This window comes from Bos grunniens, chromosome X (assembly GCF_055505025.1).
Source record: "Bos grunniens cultivar Pamir isolate PY7600 chromosome X, Bosgru_T2T1.0, whole genome shotgun sequence".
NCBI lineage: Eukaryota > Metazoa > Chordata > Mammalia > Artiodactyla > Bovidae > Bos > Bos grunniens.
Window position 1 is genome coordinate 83,532,009 of NC_141194.1, and position 25,103 is coordinate 83,557,111.

General features: G+C 39.5%; 1 protein-coding gene across 12 annotated transcripts in view; it reads left to right on the top strand.

Annotated features, from left to right (window-relative positions):
- DCX (doublecortin) overlaps positions 1–25,103 on the top strand; it is a 398,585-nt gene that overhangs the window by 101,678 nt on the left and 271,804 nt on the right. For 8 of the 12 annotated variants that reach the window (XR_015159047.1, XM_086388050.1, XM_086388060.1 and 5 more), the window contains one exon: positions 9,548–9,619. The exons of 1 other annotated variant lie outside the window; for it this stretch is intronic. The gene's annotated coding sequence lies outside the window, so the exon portion shown is untranslated. Of the gene's footprint in view, positions 1–8,969; positions 9,096–9,547; positions 9,620–25,103 lie in introns of all 12 variants that reach the window. 3 more of the 12 variants (XR_015159048.1, XM_086388051.1, XM_086388057.1) reach the window with 1 other exon arrangement.

Sequence of the window (25,103 nt, forward strand, 5' to 3'; positions counted from 1 at the left end):
TTACACATGGATAGATCTTGAAAACATTGTGCCAAATGAAGGAAGCCACACACAAAATATCATATATATAATTTTATTGATATGAAATGTCCTGAGTAGGCAAAGTAGATTAGTAGTTGCTTAGGGCTGGGAGGAGTTTTTAAAGAGAATGGGGAGTGACTGCTAATGAGAATGGAGTTTCTTTCAGGGTAGTTAAAATTATTTTGAAATTACCTAGTGACAGTGGCTATAAATTCATTGAATATACCAAAAAACACTGAAATATACACGTTAAAAGGTGAACTTTATGGTATGTGAATTCTATCTCAAAATTGGTTAAAAATTATGCTGTTTATTAAAGCTTGTACTCCTGTATAATAATTCATTTTTCACATTTTTTTAAATTTTATTTTATTTTTAAACTTTACATAATTGTATTAGTTTTGCCAAATATCAAAATGAATCCATCACAGGTATACATGTGCTCCCCATCCTGAATCCTCCTCCCTCCTCCCTCCCCATACCATCCCTCTGGGTCGTCCCAGTGCACTAGCCCCAAGCATCCAGTATCGTGCATTGAACCTGGACTGGCATCTCGTTTCATACATGATATTTTACATGTTTCAATGCCATTCTCCCAAATCTTCCCACCCTCTCCCTCTCCCACAGAGTCCAAAAGACTGTTCCATACATCAGCGTCACTTTTGCTGTCTCGTACACAGGGTTATTGTTATCATCTTTCTAAATTCCATATATATGTGTTAGTATACTGTATTGGTGTTTTTCCTTCTGGCTTACTTCACTCTGTATAATAGGCTCCAGTTTCATCTACCTCATTAGAACTGATTCAAATGTATTCTTTTTAATGGCTGAGTAATACTCCATTGTGTATATGTACCACAGCTTTCTTATCCATTCATCTGCTGATGGACATCTAGGTTGCTTCCATGTCCTGGCTATTATAAACAGTGCTGCGATGAACATTGGGGTACACGTGTCTCTTTCCCTTCTGGTTTCCTCAGTGTGTATGCTCAGCAGTGGGATTGCTGGATCATAAGGCAGTTCTATTTCCAGTTTTTTAAGGAATCTCCACACTGTTCTCCATAGTGGCTGTACTAGTTTGCATTCCCACCAACAGTGTAAGAGGGTTCCCTTTCCTCCACACCCTCTCCAACGTTTATTATTTGTAGACTTTTGGATCGCAGCCATTCTGACTGGTGTGAAATGGTACCTCATAGTGGTCTTGATTTGCATTTCTCTGATAATGAGTGATGTTGAGCATCTTTTCATGTGTTTGTTAGCCATCTGTATGTCTTCTTTGGAGAAATGTCTATTTAGTTCTTTGGCCCATTTTTTGATTGGGTCATTTATTTTTCTGGAGTTGAGCTGTAGGAGTTGCTTGTATATTTTTGAGATTAGTTGTTTGTCAGTTGCTTCATTTGCTATTATTTTCTCCCATTCTGAAGGCTGTCTTTTCACCTTGCTGATAGTTTCCTTTGATGTGCAGAAGCTTTTAAGGTTAATTAGGTCCCATTTGTTTATTTTTGCTGTTATTTCCGATATTCTGGGAGGTGGGTCATAGAGGATCGTGCTGTGATGTATGTCAGAGAGTGTTTTGCCTATGTTCTCCTCTAGGAGTTTTATAGTTTCTGGTCTTATGTTTAGGTCTTTAATCCATTTTGAGTTTATTTTTGTGTATGGTGTTAGAAAGTGTTCTAGTTTCATTCTTCTACAAGTGGTTGACCACTATTCCCAGCACCACTTGTTAAAGAGATTGTCTTTAATCCATTGTATATTCTTGCCTCCTTTGTCAAAGATAAGGTGTCCATATGTGCGTGGATTTATCTCTGGGCTTTCTATTTTGGTCCATTGATCTATATTTCTGTCTTTGTGCCAGTACCATACTGTCTTGATAACTGTGGCTTTGTAGTAGAGCCTGAAGTCAGGTAGGTTGATTCCTCCAGTTCCATTCTTCTTTCTGAAGATCGCTTTGGCTATTCGAGGTTTTTTGTATTTCCATACAAATTGTGAAATTATTTGTTCTAGCTCTGTGAAGAATACTGTTGGTAGCTTGATAGGGATTGCATTGAATCTATAGATTGCTTTGGGTAGTATACTCATTTTCACTATATTGATTCTTCCAATCCATGAACATGGTATATTTCTCCATCTATTAGTGTCCTCTTTGATTTCTTTCACCAGTGTTTTATAGTTTTATATATATAGGTCTTTAGTTTCTTTAGGTAGATATATTCCTAAGTATTTTATTCTTTCCATTGCAATGGTGAATGGAATTGTTTCCTTAATTTCTCTTTCTGTTTTCTCATTATTAGTGTATAGGAATGCAAGGGATTTCTGTGTGTTGATTTTATATCGTGCAACTTTACTATATTTATTGATTAGTTCTAGTAATTTTCTGGTGGAGTCTTTAGGGTTTTCTATGTAGAGGATCATGTCATCTGCAAATAGTGAGAGTTTTACTTCTTCTTTTCCAATTTGGATTCCTTTTATTTCTTTTTCTGCTCTGATTGCTGTGGCCAAAACTTCCAAAACTATGTTGAATAGTAATGGTGAAAGTGGGCACCCTTGTCTTGTTCCTGACTTTAGAGGAAATGCTTTCAATTTTTCACCATTGAGGATAATGTTTGCTGTGGGTTTGTCATATATAGCTTTTATTATGTTGAGGCATGTTCCTTCTATTCCTGCTTTCTGGAGAGTTTTTATTATAAATGGGTGTTGAATTTTGTCAAAGGCTTTCTCTGCATCTATTGAGATAATCATATGGTTTTTATTTTTCAATTTGTTAATGTGGTGTATTACATTGATTGATTTGCGGATATTGAAGAATCCTTGCAGCCCTGGGATAAAGCCCACTTGGTCATGGTGTATGATCTTTTTAATGTGTTGCTGGATTCTGGTTGCTAGAATTTTGTTAAGGATTTTTGCATCTATGTTCATCAGTGATATTGGCCTGTAGTTTTCTTTTTTTGTGGGATCTTTGTCAGGTTTTGGTATTAGGGTGATGGTGGCCTCATAGAATGAGTTTGGAAGTTTACCTTCCTCTGCAATTTTCTGGAAGAGTTTGAGCAGGATAGGTGTTAGCTCTTCTCTAAATTTTTGGTAGAATTCAGCTGTGAAGCCATCTGGACCTGGGCTTTTGTTTGCTGTAAGATTTTTGATTACAGTTTCAATTTCCGTGCTTGTGATGGGTCTGTTAAGATTTTCTATTTCTTCCTGGTCAAGTTTTGGTAAGTTGTACTTTTCTAAGAATTTGTCCATTTCTTCCACGTTGTCCATTTTATTGGCATATAATTGTTGATAGTAGTCTCTTATGATCCTTTGTATTTGTGTGTTGTCTGTTGTGATCTCTCCATTTTCATTTCTAATTTTATTGATTTGATTTTTCTCCCTTTGTTTCTTGATGAGTGTGGCTAATGGTTTGTCAATTTTATTTATCCTTTCAAAGAACCAGCTTTTGGTTTTGTTGATTTTTGCTATGGTCTCTTTTGTTTCTTTTGCATTTATTTCTGCTCTAATTTTTAAGATTTCTTTCCTTCTACTAACCCTGGGGTTCTTCATTTCTTCCTTTTCTAGTTGCTTTAGGTGTAGAGTTAGGTTATTTATTTGACTTTTTTCTTGTTTCTTGAGGTTTGCCTGTATTACTATGAACTTTCCCCTTCGGACTGCTTTTACAGTGTCCCACAGGTTTTGGGTTGTTGTGTTTTCATTTTCATTCGTTTCTATGCAAATTTTGATTTCTTTTTTGATTTCTTCTGTGATTTGTTGGTTATTCAGCAGCGCGTTGTTCAGCCTCCATATGTTGGAATTTTTAATAGTTTTTCTCCTGTAATTGAGATCTAATCTTACTGCATTGTGGTCAGAAAAGATGCTTGGAATGATTTCTGTTTTTTTGAATTTACCAAGGCTAGCTTTATGGCCCAGGATGTGATCTATCCTGGAGAAGGTTCCATGTGCACTTGAGAAAAAGGTGAAATTCATTGTTTTGGGATGAAATGTCCTATAGATATCAATTAGGTCTAACTGGTCTATTGTATCATTTAAAGTTTGTGTTTCCTTTTTAATTTTCTGTTTAGTTGATCTATCCATAGGTGTGAGTGGGGTATTAAAGTCTCCCACTATTATTGTGTTATTGTTAATTTCTCCTTTCATACTTGTTAGCATTTGTCTTACATATTGTGGCGCTCCCGTGTTGGGTGCATATATATTTATAATTGTTATATCTTCTTCTTGGATTGATCCTTTGATCATTATGTAGTGACCTTCTTTGTCTCTCTTCACAGCCTTTGTTTTAAAGTCTATTTTATCTGATATGAGTATTGCTACTCCTGCTTTCTTTTGGTCCCTATTTGCGTGGAAAATCTTTTTCCAGCCCTTCACTTTCAGTCTGTATGTGTCCCCTGTTTTGAGGTGGGTGTCTTGTAGACAACATATGTAGGGGTCTTGTTTTTGTATCCATTCAGCCAGTCTTTGTCTTTTGGTTGTGGCATTCAACCCATTTACGTTTAAGGTAATTACTGATAAGTATGATCCCGTTGCCATTTACTTTATTGTTTTGGGTTCGAACTTATACACCGTTTTTGTGTTTCCTGTCTAGAGAATATCCTTTAGTATTTGTTGGAGAGCTGGTTTGGTGGTGCAGAATTCTCTCAGCTTTTGCTTGTCTGAAAAGCTTTTGATTTCTCCTTCATACTTGAATGAGATCCTTGCTGGGTACAATAATCTGGGCTGTAGGTTATTTTCTTTCATCATTTTAAGTATGTCTTGCCATTCCCTCCTGGCTTGAAGAGTTTCTATTGAAAGATCAGCTGTTATCCTTATGGGAATTCCCTTGTGTGTTATTTGTTGTTTTTCCCTTGCTGCTTTTAATATTTGTTCTTTGTGTTTGATCTTTGTTAATTTGATTAATATGTGTCTTGGGGTGTTTCTCCTTGGGTTTATCCTGTTTGGGACTCTCTGGGTTTCTTGGACTTGGGTGATTATTTCCTTCCCCATTTTAGGGAAGTTTTCAACTATTATCTCCTCAAGTATTTTCTCATGGTCTTTCTTTTTGTCTTCTTCTTCTGGGACCCCTATGATTCGAATGTTGTAGCGTTTAATATTGTCCTGGAGGTCTCTGAGATTGTCCTCATTTCTTTTAATTCGTTTTTCTTTTATCCTCTCTGATTCATTTATTTCTACCATTCTATCTTCTAATTCACTAATCCTATCTTCTGCCTCTGTTACTCTACTATTTGTTGCCTCCAGAGTGTTTTTAATTTCATTTATTGCATTATTCACTATATTGACTCTGTTTTATTTCTTCTAGGTCCTTGTTAAACCTTTCTTGCATCTTCTCAATCTTAGTCTCCAAGCTATTTATCTGTGGTTCCATTTTTATTTCAAGATTTTGGATCAATTTCACTATCATTATTCGGAATTCTTTATCAGGTAGATTCCCTATCTCTTCCTCTTTTGTTTGGTTTGGTGGGCTTTTATCCTGTTCCTTTATCTGCTGGGTATTCCTCTGTCTCTTCATCTTGTTTAAATTGCTGAGTTTGGGGTGTCCTTTCTATATTCTGGCAGTTTGTGGAGTTCTCTTTATTGTGGCTTTTCCTCGCTGTGTGTGGGTTTGTACAGGTGGCTTGTCAAGGTTTCCTGGTTAGGGAAGCTTGTGTCGGTGTTCTGGTGGGTGTCCAGTAATGAGTTATGAGATGTCTATGGTTTTGGGGTGACTTTGGGCAGCTTGTATCTTGAAGCTCAGGGCTGTGCTCCTTTGTTGCTGGAGAATTTGCTTGGTATGTCTTGCCCTGGAACTTGTTAGCCCTTGTGTGGTGCTTAGTTTCAGTGTTGGTTTGGAGGCGTTTGATGAGCTCCTGTCAATTAATGTTCCTTGGAGTCAGGAGTTCCCTGGAGTCGGGGTTTGGACTTAAGCCTCCTGCTTCCAGTTATCGGTCTTATTTTTACAGTAGTTTCAAAACTTCTCCTTCTATACAGCACCTTTGATAAAACATCTATGTTAAAGATGAAAAGTTTCTCTACTGTGAGGGTCACTCAGAGAGGTTCACAGCATTACATGGAGAAGAGAAGTGGGAGGAGGGAGTTAGAGGTGACCCAATTGAGATGAGGTGGAATCAATAGTGGAGAGAGTGGGGTAGCCAGTAGTCACTTCCTTATGTGCATTCCACAACTGGACCACTCAGAGATGTTCACGGAGTTATACAGAGAAGAGAAGAAGGAGGAAGGAGACAGAGGTGGCCAGAGGGATAAAAGGGGGGAATGAAAAGGAGGGAGACAGATCCAGCCAGTAATCAGTTCCCTAAGTGTTCTCCACCATCTGGAACACACATAAACTCACAGAGTTGGGTAGAGTAGAGAGGGGTTAGGGAGGAGACACAGGCGACCTGGTGGAGAAAAAGGAGAGTCCAAAGGGAGAGAGAGCAGTCAAGCCAGTAATCTCGCTCCGTAGTGAAAAATGGGTCCTGAACATTGGGTTCTTAAAGGTACAAAATTGGTAACAAATACATAAAAGCAAAAATTGAAAATCTAGAGTAGAGTTTGGAATTTGAAAAATACGATGTTAAAGAAAAGAAGAAGGAAAAGAAAGAGAGAAAAAACGAACAAAGAAAAACAAACAGGGTCGTGAAAATTATAAAGAAAATACATGTACAAAATTGATAACTAATACCAAAAAGCAAAAATTAAAAATCTAGAGTAGAGTTTGAAATTTCAAAAATACAATGTTAAAAAAAAGGAAGAAGAAACATAAAGAGAGAAAACAAACAAACAAAAACAATGTCACAAAAATTATAAAGAAAATACAGGTACAAATTTGATATCAAATACCAAAAAGCATAAATTAAAAATCTAGAGTAGAGTTTGGAATTTCAGATATACAATGTTATATAAAAGAAGAGAATGAAACAGAAAAAAAAAAATCACAGAAATTATAAAAAAAACTGTAGGTACAAAATTGATAACATATACCAAAAAGATAAAATTAAAAAAACTAGAGTAGAGTTTGGAATTTCAAAAATACAATGTTAAAGAAAAGAAGAAGAAGAAAAAAAAAAAAAAGGTCAAAAAATTATAAAATATATATATATGAAGTTTGCTGAAGAAGAAAAAAATAGGGTCTTTTTTTTTTCTGCAAAGTAATAGGTTATAAAAGTGAAAATTAAAGGAACAATAGAGGACTTAAAAAATTTTTTTAATTAAAAAGAAAAAGAACAAAAGAAAGAATGATCGTAAAAATAGTAAAAATATATCTAGGACTTTCTCTGGTTTTGTTGTATGGTGGGTTCAGTTCATTTTTGGCTAGTTCCTTGGTCCGACTTATATTTCTCAAGATCTATAGGCCCCTTCCTATGTAGTCCGTAGTAACCACAGGGTTTAATCTATTGCCTGTAGCTTCCAAGGCGTTTCCCTCTGTTATAACTTCTTCTGTTTGCTGGTCTCTTCAGTGTCTGGCTTCCGCCCTGACACAAAGGGGACGGTGGGGGAAACTTTTTTTTTTTTTTTTTTTAGGCTCACTTGTTCAGTCGCGCTGTGGGGAGGGAGGGAGGGATGCTGCAAACAAATAACACTGGTGTGCGCTCTCAGTGCCTCAGCCACACTGTGTCTGTCCCCACTCAGGGCGCGTGTAGCCTCCCTGCCCACACTGCTCGGGCTCTAGGTTGTTCCGCCAAGAACAATCCGAGGCCGGCCCTGGGCTGCATGTACCTCCCAGGTCCAAGCCGCTCACGTTCAGGCACTCGGGTAGTCCTCAGAGGCGCAGACTCTGTTGGGCCTGCATTTTGTGCTCTTCCCAGGTCCGAGCAGCTCAGGTGATGAGGTGTTTGGTGAACGCCAATGCTGCGACTTATCGCCTCACCGCCACTCAGTTATCTGGGTGTAAAACCGGCGCACCTTCTCAGGCAGATGTTGACTGTCCAGACCCCCAAGAAGTTTTAGTTAGCAAAGAAGCCTGCTTACAGTTTTATAGATAATGTCTCTCTGGGGCTGCGATTGTCCCCTTCCGGCTCTGGCTGCCTGTTACCAGAGGGGGAAGGTCTGCAGCCGGCTATCTCTGTTCAGTCCTTTGTTCCGTGCGCGGGCCTGGCAGTGTCTTAGGTTGGGGCTGGCTATTCGCGTGGTAGATATCCCACAGTCTGGTTTGCTAGCCCAAATTATTTCGCTCAGATAGCGCTCAGGGTATTCAGGCCAGATTCTTACTCTGAGTGATGCAGCCTGCGCCGCGCCTCCCTGCCCAGCCCCCGCTTGCTAATGGCGTGTGCAGGCGTCTGCGCTGCTTCTCCGCTGGGGGAGTTACCGTAGGGCTCGCAATCTGCGAGTTTTAATTGTTTATTTTTTCTCCCTGTTATGTTGCCCTCTGTGCTTCCAAAGCTCGGCACAGATTCGGCAGTGAGAAGGTTTCCTGGTGTTTAGAAACTTCTCTCTTTTTAAGACTCCCTTCCCGGGACGGAACTCCGTCCCTCCCTCTTTTGTCTCTTTTTTTTGTCTTTAATATTTTTTCCTACCTCCTTTCGAAGAGTTGGGTTGCTTTTCTAGGTGCCTGATGTCCTCTGCCGGCATTCAGAAGTTGTTTTGTGGAATTTACTCGGCGTTTAAATGCTCTTTTGATGAATTTGTGGGGGAGAAAGTGTTCTCCCCGTCCTACTCCTCCGCCATCTTGTCTCCTCCTCCCATTTTTCACATTTTTAATGTTTTGTTTTTAAAGACCATGTGCACCAACACACTAACAAAATAGTAATATAAAATTAGTTTCTTTTTTTAAGTGAAATACTATAGTTGGTTCATAGTTTTTCAAAACTCTTCTGATATAAAAATGATTCTATTATTGTTTAAAATGATTCTGTTATTAGTTAATGTTGTGTAGTCAATTACACTAGAAAACTAATCAAGTTCCCCATTTCTCTATTGCTTTTTTGTAGTACTTTTCTATTACACTGCACTCTGTTGATTGATACCCTTATCTCTCTCTCTCCAACTAGGCTGTGAGCTCCTGTAGGAGATGGATCCACTCTTACTGTTTTCATATCCTTAAGTCCTAGCTCAGCGCCTGAAGCATTATCACCTCAGTCGTGTCTGACTCTTTGCGACCCCATGGACTGCAGCAGGTCGGGCTTCCCTGTCCATCACCAACTCCCAGAACTTGCTCAAACTCATGTCCATTGAGTCAGTGATGCCATCCAACCATCTCATCCTCTGTCATCCTCTTCTCCTCCTGCCTTCCTTCAATCTTTCCCAGCATCAGGGTCTTTTCCAGTGAGTCACTTTTTTGCATCAGGTGGCCAAAGTATTGGAGTTTCAGCTTCAGAATCAGTCCTTCCAATGAATATTCTGGACCGATTTCCTTTAGGATGGACTAGCTTAATCTCCTTGCAGTCTAAGGGACTCTCTGGAGTCTTCTCCAACACCACAGTTCAAAGGCATCAATTCTTTTGAAGCATTATAGCCACTCATTAAGTACCTGTTGAATGACTGAATGAATAGATGATTAATTACCAGCTCTATCTCAAACAGCCAGTGAAAATTTACAAATTTATCAGTTCTTTTTTTTGTTTTTCAGGAATAGCAATCATTAATACTTCCTGATTCATACGAGTTCTTCCAGTCATCCAAAAGTCACAGCAACATAAAGGTAGGCAAATTCTACAGAAAACAGTTAACTGTAATATACACATGACTGCCTAAATGTCTATTTGGCAAAACTAATACAATATTGTAAAGTTTAAAAATAAAATAAAATTTAAAAAAATTTAAAAATTAAAAAACAAAAACAACAACAACAAAAAATTGCAACTAGGAAATATTAGTCCTCTTAGTATCTGAAAGTAAAAGTTCCCTTTCTTCTTTTTCAAAATACATACTTCATCTCATGCAAAGTGTTAAGCTGTTAAAATTTCTGAATGAACAAGCTGAGAGAGAGAAAGAGTCGTACTATGAGAATGATAAGAAACACTACATCCTACCGGTATTCTAATTTTAAACTATGGTGTTTTAGTTTCAGGCTAGACTTCCTGGTTCTTTTTAATATAATTAATGGCAAGCTCTGGTACATGCTTTAAATGGGCTTACAATCTAGTCAACTGAGGAGAATTCCTTTATTCGGTATTTAATGAGTACCTACTGTGTGCTAGGGCTTTCCAAGTGGCTAGTGGTAAAGAATCTGCCTGCAATGCAGGAGATGCAGGTTCAGTCCCTCAGTCTGGAAGATCCCCTGAAGAAGAAAATGGCAACTCACTCCAGTATTCTTGCCTGGGAAATTTCATGGACAGAGGAGCCTGGCGGGCTACAGTCCAAGGGGTCACAAAGAGTCGGACACCAGTGAGTGACTAAACAACAACAATAACTGCATCCTAGACTCTGTTCTAGTACCTAGGGAAATAATAGTGAGCAGAAATAGCCAAAAAGTCTCTGCCTCACAGAGAAGCTCTCATACCCAGCTATATCTCATGGTTTGCCCTCTTCACCTAACTCACACTAAAATTGTTTTCTACCTTTCTAGCCAGCCTGCTTCCTAGTAGGGCCTTGAATATTAATTCCTTTAGTGATTAAGAATTAGTAATAGAATTTCCCTTTTGAGAAAAGACCCCATTTTCCCTTGATGATACAAACATAAAATTGGATAAGTTGTCAACTAAATACTAAGGAGTATTTGTTTTAGGAAACTTTTATTTCTCCATTATCCCCTCTCTCCTAAGAAATATGGTTTATCCATATTCCACACAGATTATGAACTCTGCTATTGTTCTGGTGGGATGGACTGATAGCTATCACCTTGGAATCATTTCATAAAAATTCGTGACATGGAGCTTCTGATTGTTCTTGTGGCCGCTCTCCTAATTGCAATGGAGTGGGCATAAATGAAGATAATGAAGGAATACCATACCATCTTCACTGTCCCTTCTAGTCCAACATCTAAAATTAGAGATAAAATAATGGAATATGTGGGAAATGTAGTGCAGGTACTGCAAGTTGGTTAGCATGTCAGGTAACACACACACACAACCATCTTTTATGGTCAAAGTGAGACTATGACCCTGTTGTCACTAATTATAAGGAACTGAGGAGTTTTCTTATTTGCAATAGTTTATTCCTAAAATTTTTATACATACAGAAAAGGTGAAAGAATTTTACAGTGAACATCCATATTCTCAGCATCTATATTCTATAATTAACATATTATTTAACTTGCTTTATCACACATTCCTCTATCCACCCATCAATCTAGAGCTTAGGGTTTAAAGTATTTTGCCCAGGTTTACTCAAGGAATTAGATGCACAAATAGGTCTTCTGATTGTTAGATCCTTACCCTGTACTTTGCCTTGAATTTAATCTCTTTAATTTGTCAAATTGAATTTAGTTTTCAAATACTGATAGCTCTGTAAAGACTAATCTTTTCTACTAAGCTTTTGCCTAATTAAAGGGGATTAACTTGAGTAGAGGACTTCAATGATTTATTTACTTAAACATTCTTGTAATTGCTCAGTATGTGTTCAGAAACTCAGATAAAATGTGAATTTCATTCATCTTAATAATAAGATATGCTTATAATAATAATTCTATTAAATGTCATTTCTAATCCCCCAATTCTCTTGATTTAAACCAGGGAGTTTCTATTGCTGCCCACATCTTTTTGTGGACTGTACATGTTAAATTAATTATAAGATTTAAAACATGATTATCTCTATTCATATTTGAATTGATCTTTGTCCTTTTCACCCTTTCAATTTTCTTTTGTAGAGTCAGTTCTTATTCACCTCAGTGACATCACTGAGTGTGAGAGGGGTAACAGAAATGATTAAACATGGAAGAATTTCTAAAAAATTATCAGCTTCACATCCTAAAATATACTTATTTTTAACACATGAAATTTAAAATTTATGTATAAAAATAGTCAAGAAAATTAGATGGACTTAGAGCCTCTCTTCTTCTCTTAAATAATTAGCGTGACTTTAAAGAAAGTAAAACAAATGAGCAAATGGACTGAGTCAAGACTTTTCCCAGGAGAATTTAGACCTTTAATTGTGGGGTACTTTTTTTGTTATTGTTCCCTGTTGTAATGAAACCATAATATCTCTATAGCAGAGCTAAGTGTTCGATTGCATCAGAAAAATAATAAAAAGTCATCTCACTCAAAAGGTCTCAGAACTTTCCAAAGTGCTCCTTGAGAGCAAGAACTGCATTTTGTTCTCTACTGTATACTCAGCACTTAGCACACGCTGGATATAGTGGGCACCTGCGTACTTGTGAGTGCTAAGTCGCTTCAGTTGTGTCCGACTCTGTGCAACCTTATGGACTGTAACCTGCCAGGCTGCCCTGCCCTTGGGATTCTCCAGGCAAGAATACAGGAGTGGGTAGCCATTTCCTCCTCCAGGGGATCTTCCCAACAGAGAGACAGAACCCTTTTCTCTTACCTCTCCTGCATTGGCAGGCAGTTTCTTTACCGCTAGCACCACAGAGTACTGACTATATCCGGAAGCCACAGATATAGTGGGTACTTAGTAAATAGTCTTTGAATATATTTCAATAAAATTCATGTTTTTGCATGCGGAGCAAATTCAGCCACAGTGACTACAGCTCTAGATTAGGAGTCTGGAAACTATGGCGCATGGGTTACATCTAGCCCAGCACTTGTTTCTATAAATAAAGTTTGATTGTAATTACCTATGGCTGCTTTCATACTACAATAGCAGAGTTGAATTGTTGTAAAACAGACTATATAGCCTGTGAAGCCAAAGATACTTATTGTCTGTCCCTTCACAGAAAGTGTTTTCCAAATCTGTTAAAGGGAGTACGTTTAGGCAAAACTAAAGGGAGACATTCAGTTCAGTTCAGATCAGTCACTCAGTTGTGTCCGACTCTTTGTGACCCCATGAACTGCAGCACACCAGGCCTCCCGGTCCATCACCAGCTCCCGGAGTTCACTCAAACTCATGTCCATCGAGTCAGTGATGCCATCCAGCCATCTCATTCTCTGTCATCCCCTTCTCCTCCTGCCCCCAATCCCTCCCAGCATCAGAGTCTTTTCCAATGAGTCAACTCTTTGCATGAGTGGCCAAAGTATTGGAGTTTCAGCTTTAGCATCAGTCCTTCCAAAGAACACCCAGGACTGATCTCCTTTAGAATGGACTGGTTGGATCTCCTTGCAGTCCAAGGGACTCTCAAGAGTCTTCTCCAACACCACAGTTCAAAAGCATCAATTCTTCGGTGCTCAGCTTTCTTCACAGTCCAACTTTCACATCCATACATGACCACTGGAAAAACCATAGCCTTGACTAGACGGACCTTTGTTGGCAAAGTAATGTCTCTGCTTTTTAATATGCTATCTAGGTTGGTCATATCTTTCCTTCCAAGGAGTAAGCATATTTTAATTTCATGGCTGCAATCACCATCTGCAGTGATTTTGGAGCCCCCAAAAATAAAGTCTGACACTGTTTCCCCATCTAATTCCCATGAAGTGATGGGACCAGATGCCATGATCTTCGTTTTCTGAATGTTGAGCTTTAAGCCAACTTTTTCACTCTCCTCTTTCACTTTCATCAAGAGGCTTTTTAGTTCCTCTTCACTGTCTGCCATAAGGGTGGTGTCATCTGCATATCTGTGGTAATTGATATTTCTCCCGGCAATCTTGATTCCAGCTTGTGCTTCTTCCAGCCCAGCGTTTCTCATGATGTACTCTGCATATAAGTTCAATAAGCAGGGTGACAATATACAGCCTTGATGTACCCCTTTTCCTATTTGGAACCAGTCTGTTGTTCATGTCCAGTTCTAACTGTTGCTTTCTGACCTACATACAGGTTTCTCAAGAGGCAGGTCAGGTGGTCTGGTATTCCCATCTCTTTCAGAATTTTCAACAGTTTATTGTGAACCACACAGTCAGAGAGAAATGCAAATCAAAACTGCAGTGAGTTGCAACTACACATCTTCTAGGATGCCTATAATTTTTTTTACTGGAAATAAGTTTTGCCCAGAATGTTGAGAAATTGAAACCTTAGTACTTTACTAGTAGGAATGTGAAATGGCACAAGTGCTATGGAAAATTGTTTGGTGGTGGAGCCTCTAACAGTTTCACATAGAATTACCATGTATTCCAGTAATTTCACTCCTAGATACATACTCAAAGGAATTGAAAGGAGGGACTCAAACAGATAATTATATTCCAGTGTTCACTGCTGCGTTATTTACAATAACCAAAAGTTTTAAACAATCCAAATGTCCATCAACAGATGGATGAGTAAACAAAAGATGGTATATATATACAATAGAGCATTATTTGATCATAAAAAGAAACGAAGTTCTGATACATGCTACAACATGGATGAACCTTAGAAACATGCTAAGTGAAAGTCAAATACAAAAGAACAAATGTGTGCTACCACTTACATGAAATATCTAGGTCAGGGGCATTCATAGCAACAAGGTAGATTAAAGGTTATAGTGACTGGGGAAAGGAGGAATGGGGAGTTATTGCTTAATGGTTATGAATTTTCTTTTAGGGGTTATTAAAAAGTTTTGAAAATAGTGATAGTTGGATAACATGTGAACATATCAATAATTAATGACATTACATTGTACAATTAGAATGGCAAATTTTATTATATATATAATTTTTTAAAAGCTTAGTATAATATACCAATAAACATTGAATTTTACATTTTAAATAGGTTTGAATTATATGATACTGAATTATATTTAAATAAGGCTATTAAAAAATACTAAAGCATAAGAGGAATAATGAGTGAGCTCCTAGAAACTCAGATAAGTCTCAGATTACTCAAATCACATGATTTAGTAAATCAACTCAATATTTACTGTAAGAAACTAGAGAAGAGAGATACATTAATTATATTAATATAAATTATTTGTTAATACACTGCAGTATATTAATACACTCAGGATAGGATGCCAGCAGGCTGAACCACACCAGGGTTATGCAATCTTCACATGTCCTGTTTCTCTCGTTCACATTAGCCTTCCCCACTGATAGTGTGGTTAGGAGAACCAGAGATGAAGTTTGAGCAAAGGGGCTTTGTGGATGAAAGAAGCCTGAAGCCAATTATACATATATACTTTATAGGAGAGTTGTACAGGCAACCTGAAGCATTCTATAACCCAATGAGCAATTGGGATTTTAATTTTTCATTTTCTGGCCAGAGGATACATGGGTCCAGAATACATGACACTTGTGGGTGGCTGATTTAGGTCCTCATGAATACTGCATGCCTCGTATATTTAGTGTACCATGAATATTTAGTGAACCCCTCAGGGGCCTGATGTATAGTTCTTGTATCATGGATATTAGGTGCCCCCTGTACCTCAAGAATATTTAGTGCCTACCTGGTTTTTTTGTCCCTTCTGATTTATGTTCTGCACACATATGTCGAAAATGTCTCATGGGTTACTAATCTGTCTCTGCTTAACAAATGTATGAATTGTATCTCTCCCACTTATTTTCTTGTTTCCTATGGCAAACTTGAATATTCTCAGTCAGTATAGCAAATGTATATTACAATTAATTTGCAACATTGCCATTTTACAAATGAGGAAATTGCAAAGAGTGCTAAGCAATTGTAGGTCTTGCCAAAGTCACAGGTAGGGTCAGGATTCAAATTCTGGCAGCTTGACTCCAGTTGAGTTCAGTCGCTCAGTCGTGTCTGACTCTTTGCAACCCCATGAACCATATCACGCAAGGCCTCCCTGTCCATTACCAACTCCCAGAGACCACCCAAACCCATGTCCATTGAGTCACTGATGCCATCCAACCATCTCATCCTCAGTCGTCCCCTTTTCCTCCTGCCCTCAATCTTTCCCAGCATCTGGGTCTTTTTAGATGAGTCAACTCTTAGCATCAGGTGGCCAAAGTATTGGAGTTTTCAGCTTCAACATCAATCCTTCCAACGAACACCCAACACTGATCTTTAGGATGGACTGGTTGGATCTCCTTGCAGTCCAAGGGATTCTCAAGAGTCTTCTCCAACACCACAGTTCAAAAGCATCAATTCTTTGGTGCTCAGCTTTCTTTATAGTCCAACTCTCACATCCATACATGACTACTGGGAATACCACAGCCTTGACTAGATGGACCTTTGTTGACAAAGTAATGTCTCTGCTTTTTAATATGCTGTCTAGGTTGGTCATAAATTTCCTTCCAAGGAGTAAGCGTCTTTTAATTTCATGGCTGCAATCACTATCTGCAGTGATTTTGGAGCCCCCCAAAATAAAGTCTGACACTGTTTCCACTGTTTACCCATCTATTTCCCATGAAGTGATAGGACTAGATGCCATATCTTAGTTGTCTGAATGTTGAGCTTTAAGCCAACTTTTTCACTCTCCTCTTTCACTTTCATCAAGAGGCTTTTTAGTTCTTCTCTTTCTGCCATAAGGGTGGTATCATCTGCATATCTGGGGTTGTTGATATTTCTCCCAGCAATCTTGATTCCAGCTTGTGCTTCTTCCAGCCCAGCGTTTCTCATGATGTACCCTGCATATAAGTTTAATAAGCTGGGTGACAATATACAGCCTTGACGTACTCCTTTCCCGATTTAGAACCAGTCTGTTGTTCCATGTCCAGTTCTAACTTGCTTCCTGACCTGCATACAGGTTTCTCAAGAGGCAAGTCAAGTGGTCTGGAATTCCCATCTCTTCCAGAATTTTCCACAGTTTATTGTGATCCACACGGTCAAAGGCTTTGGTATAGTCAATAAAGCAGAAATAGATGTTTTTCTGGAACTCTCTTGCTTTTTCGGTGATCCAGCACATGTTGGCAATTTGATCTCTGGTTCCTCTGCCTTTTCTAAAACCAGCTTGAACATCTGAAAGCTTATGTTTTATGTATTGCTGAAGCCTGGCTTGGAGAATTTTGAGCATTTCTTTACTAGTGTGTGAGATGAGTGCAACTGTACAGTAGTGTGAGCATTTATTAGCATTGCCTTTCTTTGGGATTGGAATGAAAACTGACCTTTTCCCGTCCTGTGGCCACTGATGAGTTTTCCAAATTTGCTGACATATTGAGTGCAGCACTTTCACAGCATCATCTTTGAGGATTTGAAATAGCTCAACTGGAATTCCATCACCTCCATAGTGATGCTTGACTCCAGAGCTCATGCTATACTTTATTGCCTCTGAGAATCAGTGTGAGGAAAAATACTGTAAGAGTATAAGGTGGATATCTAAGAGTAGTTCTAAGTTCTATGGAAGCTCATTGGGGCTTTATAGAAAGACTTTATGAAAATATTTTCTGACATGATCTGGGAAGACTAAAAGGATAATTGCATGAGTTCTCAGTCGTGTTCAACTCTTTGTGACCCCATGGACTGTAGCTCACCAGACTTCTCTGTCCATGGAATTTCCAGGCAGGAATACTGGAGTGGGTTTCCATTTCCTCCTCCATGGGATCTTCCTGACCCAGGGATGGAACTCGCATCTATTGAATCTCCTGCATTGGCAGACAGATTCTTTACCACTGAGCCAACTGGGTAATTACAGCCAGAAATAAGAGCAGAAGTGTTAGGTTATTTATCATTTAAAACACTTTAGCATAGAAAATATGATACTGTGCTTCTGCATTACTTGAAGTTACAACCCAGGTTTGAGTAGTATTCTACTTGTCACCCAAGTTTATGTGACCAATACACAATGAGGCCAAACAAACTGAAATGTCAGAGTTTGGAGCAGAAAAAGGTTTATTGCAAGGGCTGTGCAAGGAGAATGGGCACCTGTGCTCAAAAGACCTCCAGCTCCCTGATGGTTTTTGGGGAAGAGTTTTTATAAGCCTGAAGTTACCATCTTCCACTTGGCTGAGGGCCCTTAGTTCCTGTAGAAGGACTCAGAGATATGTACCAGATTGTTATGCATTAATCTATTCCTTGACAAGGAACAAGGACCCTGATCCATTGCTGCACTATTGTTTATTGGCTCTCTTTCCTTTATTCTGCATTTCCTCACTCCTGTTAGTAACTGAATCTGCCCTTTGGAACTCAGTGAAGGTCTAGAATGCTGAAAGCATTTTTCCAACAAACAAAAATGGAGGCTATGGAAAGGCTCTTGTACCCTAGAGGGCTCCACAGGATCCTGCTTGGTTTCATACTTAGGAGTTCACATTCCAGAGAGCCAACCATTATTTTAATTAGGAGGCATCTATCCATAAAGTGGCTACTACAGGGGTTTTCTTTATTTATAGCTACATTATCTATAGCAATATCATGTACTTTAATCACATTGTGAACATTGGAAACTGGTTTTTATTGGTGGAATTTGTGGACTGTTAATTAGCATAATGAACTTTAGAAATGAGTTTTCACTGTTGACATTAAAGGTGTTCAGAATATGTGGTTGGCTAAAATATTTTGGATACACACCTCAGTCTTATATGAGTAGGGCAAAAAAAAAAAAAAAAAAAGTCCAGAGAAGGCTGTTTCCTTTACCATTAGGAGTTGTTGTTGTTAATCACTAAGTCATGTCCAACTCTTTGCGACCCCATGAACTGTAGCCCACCAGGCTCCTCTGTTCCTGGGATTTCCCAGGCAAGAACTGGAATGGGTTGCCATTTCCTTCTCTAGGGGATCTTCTTGACCTAGATGAAACCCATGTCTCCTGCATTGCAGGCAGATTCTTTACCACTGAGCCACCCGGAAGCCCACCATTAGCAATCCCAACACTCAGAACTAAATCAGGTCCAGTGTCCAGCCTTTGGTTTTGAGAATTTCTAGTTACCTAATACAGATTATCAGTTCAGTTCGATTTAGTCGCTCAGTCGTGTTCGACTCTTTGCGACCCCATGAATCGCCGCACGCCAGGCCTCCCTGTCCATCACCAACTCCCGGAGTTCACTCAAACTCATGACCATAGAGTCAGTGATGCCATCCAGCCATATCATCCTCTGTCATCCCCTTCTCCTCCTGCCCCCAATCCCTCCCAGCATCAGAGTCTTTTCTAATGATTCAACTCTTCGCATGAGGTGGCCAAAGTCCTGGAGTTTCAGCTTTAGCATCATTGCTTCCAAAGAAATCCCAGGGCTGATCTCCTTCAGAATGGACTGGTTGGATCTCCTTGCCGTCCAAGGCACTCTCAAGAGTCTTCTCCAACACCACAGTTCAAAAGCATCAATTCTTCAGTGCTCAGCTTTCTTCACAGTCCAACTCATACAACCATACATGACCACGGGAAAAACCATATCCTTGACTAGATGGACCTTTGGTGGCAAAGGAATGTCTCTGCTTTTGAATATGCTATCTAGGTTGGTCATAACTTTTCTTCCAAGGAGTAAGCATCTTTTAATTTCATGGCTGCAATCACCATCTGCAGTGATTTTGGAGCCCCCAACAATAAAGTCTGACACTGTTTCCTCATCTATTTCCCATGAAGTGATGGGACCAGATGCCATGATCTTCGTTTGAATGTTGAGCTGAATGTAAGCCAACTTTTTCACTCTCCACTTTCACTTTCTTCAAGAGGCTTTTTAGTTCCTCTTCACTTTCTGCCATAAGGGTGGTGTCATCTGCATATCTGAGGTTATTGATATTTCTCCCGGCAATCTTGATTCCAGCTGTGCTTTTTCCAGCCCAACGTTTCTCATGATGTGCTCTGCATATAAGTTAAATAAGCAGGGTGACAATATACAGCTATTCAGCCTTAATGTACTCCTTTTCCTATTTGGAACCAGTCTGTTGTTCCATGTTCAGTTCTGACTGTTGCTTCCTGACCTGCATACAGGTTTCTCAAAAGGCAGGTCAGGTGGTCTGGTATTCCCATCTCTTTCAGAATTTTCCACAGTTTGTTGTGATCCATAGTCAAAGGCTTCAGCATAGTCAATGAAGCAGAAGCAGATGTTTTACTGGAATTCTCTTGCTTTTCTATGATCCAGTGGATGCTGCCAATTTGATCTCTGACTCCTTTGCCTTTTCTAAATCCAGCTTGAACATCTGGAGGTTCTTGGTATACATATTTTTAAAGCCTGGCATGGAGAATTTTGAGCATTACTTTGCTAGCCTGTGAGATGAGTTCCATTGTGCAGTAGTTTGAACATTCTTTGGCATTGCCTTTTTTGGGGATTGAAATGAAGACTGACCTTTTCTCGTCCTGTGGACACTGATGAGTTTTCCAAATTTGCTGGGATATTGAGTGCAGCACTTTCACAGCATCGTCTTTTAGGATTTGAAATAGCTCAGCTGGAATTCCATCACCTCCACTAGCTTTGTTCGTAGTAATGCTTCCTAAGGCCCACTTGACTTCGCACTCCTGTATGTCTGGCTCTAGGTGAGTGATCACACCATCATGGTTATCTGGGTCATTAAGATCTTTTTTGTATAGTTCTTCTGTGTTTTCTTGCCACTTCTTCTTAATCTCTTCTGCTTCTGTTAGTTCCATGCCAGTTCTGTTCTTTATTGTGCCCAACTTTGCATGAAATGTTCCCATGGTATCTCTAATTTTCTTGAAGAACTCTCTAGTCTTTCCCATTCTATTGTTTTCCTCTATTTCTTTGCACTGATCACTGAGGAATGCTTTTTTACCTCTCCTTGCTATTCTTTGGAACTCTGCATTCAGATGGATATATCATTCATTTTATCCTTTACTTTTTGCTTCTCTTCTTTTCTCAGCTATTTGTAAACCCTCCTCAGACAACCATTTTGCCTTTTTGCATTTCTTCTCCTTGGGGATGATTTTGATCACTGCCTCCTGTACGATGTTATGAACCTCTGTCCATAGTTCCTTAGGTAGTCTGTCTATCAGATCTAATCCCTTGAATCTATTTGTCACTTCCACTGTATAATCGCAATGGATTTGATTTAGGTCATACCTGAATGGTCTAGTGGCTTTCCCTACTTTCTTCAATTTAAGTGTGAATTTTACAATAAGGAGTTCATGATCTGAGCCACAGTCAGCTCTTAGTCTTTTTTTTTTTGCTGACTGCATAGAGGTTCTCCATCTTTGGCTGCAAAGAATATAATCAATCTGATTTCAGTATTGACCATCTGATGATGTCCATGTGTAGTATCATTTCTTGTGTTGTTGGAAGAGGGTGTTTGCTATGACCAGTGAACCCTCTTGGCTAAACTCTGTTAGCCTTTGCCCTGGTTCATTTTGTACTCCAAGGCCAAACGTGCCTGTTACTCCAGGTATCTCTTGACTTCTTACTTTTGCATTCCAGTCCCCTATAATTAAAAGGACATCTTTTTCTGGTGCTAGTTCTAGAAGGTCTTGTATGTCTTCATAGAACCATTCAACTTCAGCTTCTTCGGAATTACTGGTTGGGGCATAGACTTCAGTTACTGTTATAGTGATTGATTTGCCTTGGAAATGAACAGAGATCATTCTATCATTTTTGAGATTGCACCCAGGTACTGCATTTCGGACTCTTTTGTTGACTATGATGGCTATTCCATTTCTTCTAAGGAATTCTTGCCCACAGTAGTAGATAAAATGGTCATCTGAGCTAAATTCGCCCATTCCAATTCATTTTAGTTCACTGATTGCTAAAATGTCGATGTTCACTTTTGCCATCTCCTGTTTGACCACTTCCAATTTACCTTGTTTAATGGACCTAACATTCCAGGTTCCTATGCAATATTGTTCTTTATAGCATCAGACTTTACTTCAATCACCAGACACATCCACAACTGGGGGTTGTTTTCACTTTAGCTCAGCCTCTTCGTTCTTTCTGCGGTTATTTCTCCACTCTTCTCCAGTAGCATATTGGGCACCTACCAACCTGCGGAGTTCATCTTTCAGTATCCTGTCTTTTTGCCTTTTCATACTGTTCGTGGGGTCCTCAAGGAAAGAATACTGAAGTGGTTTGCCATTCCATTTCCAGTGGACCATGTCTCCAGGGGCTTGGATATGATTGGGTAAAGATTATGATACAATAGTTTAAGATGTGTGGACCCAGCAGTCCACCAATGGATCTTCAGGACTCTCTCCATTGTTCTTTCAGGAAGTTCCTGGAATTTAAAATAAGTTTATTTGCAACTTTTATCTTTCTGGGAAAGAATTTCCTAGAATAGTAAAATTGTGCTGATAAAGGTAGTGGAAAAGTAAACTCATGTTAACATGGGCAGAAAGCTATTTTGTAGATGGCCTCATAGAAAAAGGACAATAAAATGAAAATAAGAAAGGAATTAAAAGATGTTTGTACATTAAATTAATAGTGAATTTTGAACAATTTAATTCCATTTATTATCATATCTTTGGTGTAATCTGACTTAAACCAATTTGGGCCTTCATATGTGTTAGGTTTGAATATCTATAAGTTGAAGACTATAGGTCTTCAAATGCACAACTTTGCTACTGCATGGCATTTTACAATGAATAGAGATCTTAAACTGAATTACCCTGTACATACATTTATTAGTGAGTGAAAGTCGCTCAGTTGTGTCTGACTCTTTGTGACCCCATGGACTGTAGCCTGCCAGGCTCCTCTGTCCATGGGACTCTCCAGACAAGAATACTGGAGTGGGTTGCCATTTCCTTCTCCAGGGGATCTTTCTAACCCAGGGATTGAACCTGGGTCTTCTGCATTGCAGGCAGATTCTTTACCACCTGAGCCACCAGGGAAGCTCCAAGGGCAAAAAAGTCTTATAATCTGTTATGATAAGCTTGGGAAAAATCAGTGTTCCAACTTTTTCAGGACTTTAATAGGCACCTTGCATGGAAGTTTCACTCAAAAGCAAATGTTCTGATGGAAGGCTTAGCTGACCTATTTGGCTTATAGAACAGAATTGTTTCTTATTAGAGTATGCATGTGTGTGGTGGGTGGGTAGGTAGGGTACAGATAAGAAAGGAGTTCCAGAGTTCCAGATGTAAGCAATGAAAGACAAAATACACCAGACAATTAAAGAAATTATTTTATTCAGACTATTCCAATAGGGCAAGTGCTCGTTAATGATGAATATCTCAAAGAAAAGGAAGGGAGTTTGAGATTTTATAGAGGCAGGTAAACAAGGGAGTTATGTGAGGCATATGGGAGTCATAAAGAAGGATGAAGATGGGTCTTATCTGGGAAAATATGAGAACAGAGTGGTCATTTGAGATTAGTCTGAATATAAAGTAGTGGGAGAAATTCTTAACGATTTCTAATGACTGGTTTCAGAACACATTACCACCAGAATATGGTGCCCTGGCATATTGAAAATTTTGAGCTGAAGGAATTTAAGAAATGGTAGGTACAGGAAGGACTCTCTGAGCTTTCCCTGAAGCAGATCATAAGATCCTCACACCCACCTTATGCCTAAAGGAAAGGAGTATCCTTATCAGTTCAACTTCACTGAACAAGCCTTCCTAGTGCTAAGTCACTTCAGTCGTGTCCGACTCTGTGTGACCCCATAGACGGCAGCCCACCAGGCTTCCCCATCCCTTGGATTCTCCAGGCAAGAACACTGGAGTGGGTTGCCATTTCCTTCTCCAATGCATGAAAGTGAAAAGTGAAAAGTGAAAGTGAAGTCGCTCAGTCGTGTCCGACCCTCAGCGACCCCATGGACTGCAGCCTTCCAGGCTCCTCCATCCACGGGATTTTCCAGGCAAGAGTACTGGAGTGGGGTGCCATTGCCTTCTCCGAAGTCTTCCTAAGTCTTCTGTTTACTATCTTTAGCTCATAGGGGCACCCCGGGTGGCTTAGTGGTAAAGACTCCATCTGCCAATGCAGGAAATGCAGGAGACATGGCTTCAATCCATGGGTTAGAACGATCCCCTGGAGGAGGAAATGGCAACCCACTCCAGTATCCTTGCCTGAAAAAAATCCCATGGACAGAGGAGTCTGGTGGGCAACAGTCCACGGAGTTGCAAAGAATTGGACATGACTGAGGAGCTAAACAGACACGTATTTTTAGCTAATACCCTTTTGTTCTACTACATTTTCTGGGACTTTCCATTCTTCCTCAAACCTAGCATAAAAATACTCAGGTTTAACTGTTTCTTTGGGGTCTTCATTTCCTTAGGAAGGTGAGGAGGGACACTTTATCATGAAAAAAAAAGGATAGCTTCAGGTATGCCTTGACTGGAGGCTGTTGGCATGGAGAAACTGTGGGCAGGCTAACTAGAAGCAGGGAATCCTATGTGATTGATGCATATTTGGCTTTGTTTGGTTGCTCCTAAGTTGGAAGCTGGGACAAAAATTAGGGGAGCTGTCAATTATTAATCAAGTCCTGGATGTTTTGGGCTGATGATAACATGGAGAATTGTTTGGTTTTCTGGATTGGTTACTAGAGATAGTAGTCTGACTTCCTACAAGTCAGACTTGTAGAAAGTAAGTTTGTTTCTTGAGTGCTTTCTACCAATTGTGGGTCAGAGTTCTGTTTTTATATTTTGTCTGGCCATGATCTGTTTGCATATTCAGTCTCTTAAGCATGGCGTTTGAAAAACTCCAGAAAGGGTAGTGTGGTTGGTGTGGAGGTAAGGAGCATAAAGTGTTAGGAGATGAAGTTAGACAGACTGGTGGGGAATAGGTCTGGTAGAGCCTTGAAATCCATGGTGATGAATTTGATTTGACTCCATTGTGATAGGAACCCTTTAGAAAATTCTCAACAAGGGAGTGAGGTGAGCTGATTTATAGTTTTAAAAGGTTGCTTTGGCTGTAAAAAGGATTAGACAGACAAGAGTAGAAGCAGAGAGGCCACCAAGGAGGCTATTGCCATAGTTTAAGTGAGAGAAGTGAAGGAGTTCAGAGCATGCCTCAAAAAATATACCACTCTAGCATATCACCTACTTTGAGTTAAAGGCACTTGAAAAACAACAGATGTTAGAAGGACACTCTGACTGACTTTTTTCCTTTCTTTTAAAAAGAGATGAAATTTCCATGTAAGCAATGATGTGTGCTGTGCTTAGTCACTCAGTCATGTCCGACTCATTGTGACCCCATGGACTGTAGCCTGACTGGCTCGTCTGTCCATGAGGATTCTACAGGCAAGAATACTGGAATGGGTTGCCAGGCCCTCCTCCAGGGGATCTTCCCAACCCAAGGATCAACCAGGTCTCCCACATTGCAGATGAATTCTTTACCATCTGAGCCACCAGAGAAGTCCAAGAATACTGGAGTGGCAGCCTATCCCTTCTCCAGGGGATCTTCCCGACCCAGGAATCAAACAGGGGTCTCCTGCATTGCAGGTGGATTCTTTGCCAGGTGAGCTAC